Source organism: Miniopterus natalensis, chromosome 20 (assembly GCF_054644295.1).
Source record: "Miniopterus natalensis isolate mMinNat1 chromosome 20, mMinNat1.hap1, whole genome shotgun sequence".
NCBI classification, from domain to species: domain Eukaryota; kingdom Metazoa; phylum Chordata; class Mammalia; order Chiroptera; family Miniopteridae; genus Miniopterus; species Miniopterus natalensis.
The window spans coordinates 23,966,156-23,972,155 of NC_142100.1; the positions used below are offsets into that span (position 1 = coordinate 23,966,156).

Below are 6,000 nucleotides of genomic sequence, written 5' to 3' on the forward strand. Positions count from 1 at the left end.
GACAGTGGAAGGGAGGGAGGGAGAGAGGGGGACAGAGAGAAGGAGAGGGAGGAGGGAGAGAGAAACATCAATGTGTGATGTGAGAGAGACACATCGATTGGTTGCCTCCTGCACACGCCCCAACCAGGGCCGGGGGTCAAACTTGCAACCCTTGGGTGTGCAGGCCAATGTTCTAACCACTGAACCACGGACCAGGACTCACATCTAGAGCTTTCATCCCCCAGCAGAACGTACACCCAGCAGTGTTCGCCTTTCTCTGCCCCTGCCCTCTCTTTCACCTGCAAGATCAGAATGTGCAAACTCCCCTCCCCACTCCAAAAGAGCTCTCTCCTCGCTCTTGGGCAAGTATTTTACAATCCGCATTCAGGAGCAAATGACTAATGAGGAGGCTGCATGCGTCACCCCACCCCAGAGCACCTGCTCTGAATCCAAGAACAGCCTGGAGACAAAGAACGAAACTTTAACGAGGGACTTTCGGAAGTCATCGAGCTGTGTATTAAGGTGACTAAGTACCACCCCCCAAAAGATCACCTGTTATAAGTGGCCTCCTACTTTATCTAAGTCCCAAAGGGATTGGGTCTTTGTCACCGTTTTATCCCCAGTGCCCACCAGGGTGCCATGCATGCTGTAAGTACTCAATACACATGCGTGATGCACAAGTAAGTGTCAATGAATATCCCAGCAGGAGGAGAGAGAGGTCTGTGGGCTGAAAGCCAAGTCCTTCCAAAGCTCACCAATGACTCATCATAATCAACAAACACTAAGCGCCTACTGCATACAGGCCTCTGGCCGGACCATAGGCCAAGGCAGCTCCCCAAACTGACCTGTCCATTAGTCAATCAATTGAGGTTTCTTTCATTCATTCATTCATTCATTCATTCATTCATGCATTGATTCATGTATTCATTCATTTATGCATGCATGCAAGTTATTGCTGAGCTGTGTGCTAACCCCGACTCCAAAAATGGAGACTGCACAGCCTTGGCCTTGGAGGATCCCGCCTTGTAGCCCCTGCAGGAGCCCTGTGCAGGAGCACCGTGGCCTGGAGGGAGGGAAAGCTCAGGCATCCCAGGAACAATGCACAGGCTCTGAGCTGGTGAATGGGGATGATTCAGCAAAAGCCTCCCAGGACTTGGAGAAACAAAAGACTCAGAAGAGCCCAGAGTGTTTCTCCTTCTGGACCTTCTCCTGCAGAGCCTGCCCACCACACTCACAGCTGCCCTGACCCTCGGGGCCTCCCAGGTTTAAGGAAAGGAGGTCGTTATGCCCATTTAGTGGATGGAGAAACTGAGGTCCAGGGACCTCCAGCAGCTGCACAAAAACCACATAGGGAGTAAGTGGGGTGGGAAGTCTCCTGTCTCCAAGCCACGTCCTCTCTCTCCTGGGTCCCAAAGCTACAAGACTGGCAGAAAGGAGTCACCTTCCTTTCCCTCACCCTGATCCCATTTGGGTTTGGGTCAGGAGTAATTTCACTGTTAGCGTCACCAACACCACCCCCATTACTAACATGCATTGGACACTTATACTCCTTGCCAGGTCCAGACAAAGCACTTTGCAAGCTTTAACTCTTAAAGTTCTCATAATTCCTTTATGATTCCCACTTTACAGGTGGAACAACTGAGACATAGAGAGCTCAAGTGAGACAATTAGAAAGTGCTAAAACCAGGATCTGTACCCAAAGAGCCCATGCTCTTAGCCACCACACTGAACTACCTTCGTATGACTGAGGACACTAAGTCTCAGAGAGGTTGAGGGTCCTGCCTGAAGTCACACAGCAAGGAAACATTGCAATCAGGATTCAAACTCAGGTCTGGCTGCTCCCGGAGTCCCAGGCCGCAGCCCCTGGAGGCTCAGGCGGCTGGCAGCCGGGGACAGGATCAGGAAGAAGAGGAGGCCGGGGTGCCTCCTTCACTCCCCGGCACATCCAGGACCTCCATCCTGGGGGCAGCTGAATAATTTAAGCTTATCGGCTCCATCCAGCCCACCACGACTGGGTCCCGGGGCTATTTTTATCCCAGGTTCCAGCCACAGCGCTTAACAGAAATAAACTGCGCTGTTGGCTTCTCGGTTTCCCATCGGCTGTCGATTTGTCTGCATTTACGACCAGCTCCCCACTTGAAGGGGATAGAGAGCAGGAGACAGGTCCATATGTCACAGTGGTTTTTATTAGAAAGTCACAAACTCTCTAGGACCCATATATATAGAGATGGGGGAGGGTAAATAGAGAGCAAGAACCACATGCTACAAAGACACCCCCCAGCAGCCCCCTGAGCAGCCAGGACGTGTGGGAGCGGGAAGGAAGGGGCGAGCAGAGCAAGCTGGGGACTGACTTTCCAGGCCACCCTGCGGACTGCGGGACCCTGGCCCTGCCTGTCCTGTGCGAGTGAGAAAGGAAATGCCCACACTCGTCGCCGGGCTGTTTCTATATAACCATCGCGGGCTGGCCAGGTGCCACTCTCCTTCCCCCATGTCGCAGGCTGGGTGAGGGAAGTGGGGGCCACCGGAGCCGGGGGTGAGGGCCGATGCCTTCTCTTCATGGTGGTGGGTTCGTATATCGCTGAGCCCTGACTTACTGTGTGGTCTTGGGAAAGTTGTTTTCCCTTTCTGGGCAACCCCCCCAAAAGGGTTAGATTAGATCAGAGGTTCTGAACTTGAGGTGCTCAGATGGGCCCTAGGGAGGGCCCACAAACCCCCTGATGTTGTGTGTTTGAGTGAATATGCATCTTTTCAGCATGGTGGTTCTCAAAGGGGTCCTTACTGTCACCCCGCGATAAGTCTCTAAAGAGCCTTCATGTGCCACAAAATCTGTCTGTGCATCTGTCTCCACCACACATAAAGCAGAGCCCTCTCCACCTGAGCACAGGATTCCAGGAACCTACCAGAGTTCTCACAAGAGACCCCCATCCCACCCCAATTTACCCCAAACAGGGACTCCTCAACACATGTGATAGATTCCCAAAGACGGTGCTAACCCTTCCTAGAAGTGCGTACACACACACACACACACACTTAGCACACAGCCACAAACCTCAGAGCTGGAAGGGGTCTGGGGGTCCCCTAGACCAACTACCATATTGCACAAGTGGGAAACTGAGACCTGGAAAGGGGAGGCAGAGCCAGGGCCAGAACTCAGGTCTCCCTCTCCAAGTGCAAGGCTCATCCCAGAAGCTCCCGTCTCCCTCTCCCTGGCGCACCACAATGCACCATTTCAAATGTGATGGGGGAGGAGGGAAGGCTGCCTCTTGGATCTTAGCCACCCCCAAAGAAGTGAGGCTGTTAGACGGCAAGGAGATGCTTGTAAAGCACTCACATGTGGGCACCCGGGTCCTGGCTGCCAAGGCTGGGCTGACACGCACCGCATGGCTGAACCAGTCATTAAAATATTAAAATACTCCGGTGCCAGACGGTGATGTTGCATGGAGGCCCCTGCTGCTCTCTTGATCCCCCCACCCCACCCCCCATCCATTCCAAACCCTCAAAGGTTAACACTCAGCACTGCAGGGGACCCCTAAGATCCCCTACTCTGGGGCCCCAGCCATGGCCCAGTATGACCAGTCAATGCCCAGTTCAATATGTTAAATACCACCCATGGCCAGATCTGTGGCTCCTTATTTGAACCAAATTTCCTCACATTCATCATTTATACCTGAGCCTTCCTGGAGAGGAAACTAAGGCAACTTCATCCTCAAGGTCACCCAGAGAAGGAAGCCTGGGATCTGAGGCCCAAATCTTGGGCGCTAACCACTGAGAACCCTCCCTCTGTGCCTTACATGTCCCGCCCAAGCAGGCGCATACCCCGGGATTTCCACGTCGCCCCCTGGCTCTGGGGCTGAAGAAAATGACTGAGTGGGCCCTGCTTGCGTTCCAGGCTTGCCAGTTTCTGGGGCTGAGGTTTAATTCCTCCCACCTCCAAGAGCAAGGACTTAAAGAGGAAAGCCTTGGGATTCAGAAGACTGAAGCCACCCCTGAGATGCTAAAAATAGGGGCATTCATTCCCAGAAAGGTAGATGTGATCAAAGCTGGAAGCGAAGAGAAATCCCCTTTTGATGAGTCGCAGATGAGCAACAGAGGCATTTTAAAATTAAATGTGAGTCTTTGGATTCACTTGCAAAGAACCTGCACTTGCCACTCACTAACAGGTTGGTGATCCCATCAGGATTTCAGATAAAGCAATTACAGCAGGGGATGGATGCTCTACCTTGGAACAGATGAGAAGCTGGAGCTCAGAGCCCATCCCCAGCATTGGAACAAACTGTGTTCCCTTCCTTGCTCTGAGACAGACTCAAGGATGGAGTCTCCGGGCTGGTGGCCAGGAGGCACCCCCCCACCCCCATACCATCACTTACAGGTGACACCACCTGTGAAAATAAAACATTGTCTGCTCAGCGGGCAGCTGGCCTGTCCAACCACTTATTCCAAGCAAAATGTGGTCCTTTCATGGTTCCCAGGTCTCTCATCTCAGGAAGCTCAGAACAGCCAAGCTTGCAAAAAACCACCACGACAAAATTACTCGGCTATCCCTGGAAGATGGTACAATCTGAGCCCTGTCCGATGCTAGCTTCACCTGGTGTGCCGAGGTGACCTGAGGCAAGGGTGAACCTTCCGGCCTCAGGTGACCCTCTCCCATCCGCGGCCGAGGTGCCCACCCCCTAGATCGGAACACCCGGAGAGACCCTCCATGCCGGGCTAGCCAGCCCCACCAAGGGTTAATTCACTCCGAGAACTGCCTGTTACTTTCGGCAGCTCCTGCTGCAAAGGAGAAGGCGAATTGGGCTGAAGCCACAGTTTTTATCGCAATAGCTAAAACAAATAAATAGCAAATAAATGTGGTCATTCCCCAACACCCTTCCCCTCCCACCCACCCTCCATCCCACCAGCTCGAGCACACACCTCATCGCAGCCGCAAACCGGCACCCCAACACCCCCCAGCCCATTTGCGCGATCGAGAAGAACACCACTCACCACCGCACCAGGGGACTGCAGGGGGAATGAGCCGGGGGAGCCAAATTCTCGCCAGCACCTCCCTTCCCTGCTGGGTGGGAAGATGTTAACTCCCGATGACTTGGTTTGAAAGCTCAGCCGAGGTGCCTGAAAGAAAATTGTTCCTTTGACTCTCTTACTCTTCCAGAAATAAAATCGAAGTGCCAACACAGAGACACACACGCACGCACACACACGCACACACACACACATGCACGCACGCACCAACTATCCCTAAATCAGGCAGGACCAAGACGAAAAGCGATGCCACTGCCAGAAGGACAAAAGTCAGGCCAGCTGGTGGGCAAGGCAGGCTGTGGCTCCCTCCGGCTGCCCTGCACATGGATGAAGGTTCTGCTCTGTAAGTCTCCCTCTCTCTCCCCCTCTCTCCCTCTCTCTCCCCCTCTCTCTCCTCCCCCTCCCCCCCCTCCGCGTAGGCTACTCCGGCTGCTGGCAGCGGACGAATCAATTGCTTCCCCGGTGCCCGAAACCAGCGGCTCTGCCCCCACTGCTGCAAAGCCCGGTGCTGAGCGAGGGAGGGGCGGCGGCTGCCCGGCGCAGGGGAGCCGAGCCTGCCTCCCACCCGTGATTTATGTGAGGTGCCCGGAGAAAGAGAGGTGGGAGGCGGGGAGGCGAGGCTGGGCGCCCCGAGATCCCAGCGGGGCGAGGGCGGTGGGGATGGGCGATGGGCGCGAGGACGCGGAGGGGGGCGCGGCGGGAAGGGGGCCCTCGGGCAGCCAAGTTAAGTTATTGGATGGTCAGCGCCAGTAAGGGGGAGCCCAGGGGAAGGAGGGGGACGGGACGTCTCGCTATCTGAAGCCAGCGGCAGCCTACCTGCCACACACTTGTTCTAATATTGTCACTCTTGGCACAAGCGAGCCGTAACTCCAGAGCCCCTTTTCCCACGCAGGCCCCCAGACCTTCACTGCTCCACGCCGCTCCGAGAAGAGTCTGACCCCAGCGTGGGAGCCTTCAAGTGGTTTTTCCCTAAAGAAATCAGCCCAGCTGACCTGTCCTCGC

General features: G+C 54.8%; 1 protein-coding gene across 1 annotated transcript in view; it reads right to left on the bottom strand.

Moving 5' to 3' along the window:
* Positions 1-5,281, bottom strand: part of RPH3A (rabphilin 3A) — a 41,585-nt gene extending 36,304 nt beyond the window's left edge. The window contains exons 1-2 of the mRNA XM_087828659.1: positions 5,206-5,281; positions 4,963-5,088 (exon numbers count right to left, since the gene is read on the bottom strand). The gene's annotated coding sequence lies outside the window, so the exon portion shown is untranslated. The remainder of the gene's footprint in view (positions 1-4,962; positions 5,089-5,205) is intronic.
* Positions 5,282-6,000: the final 719 nt, after the last annotated feature.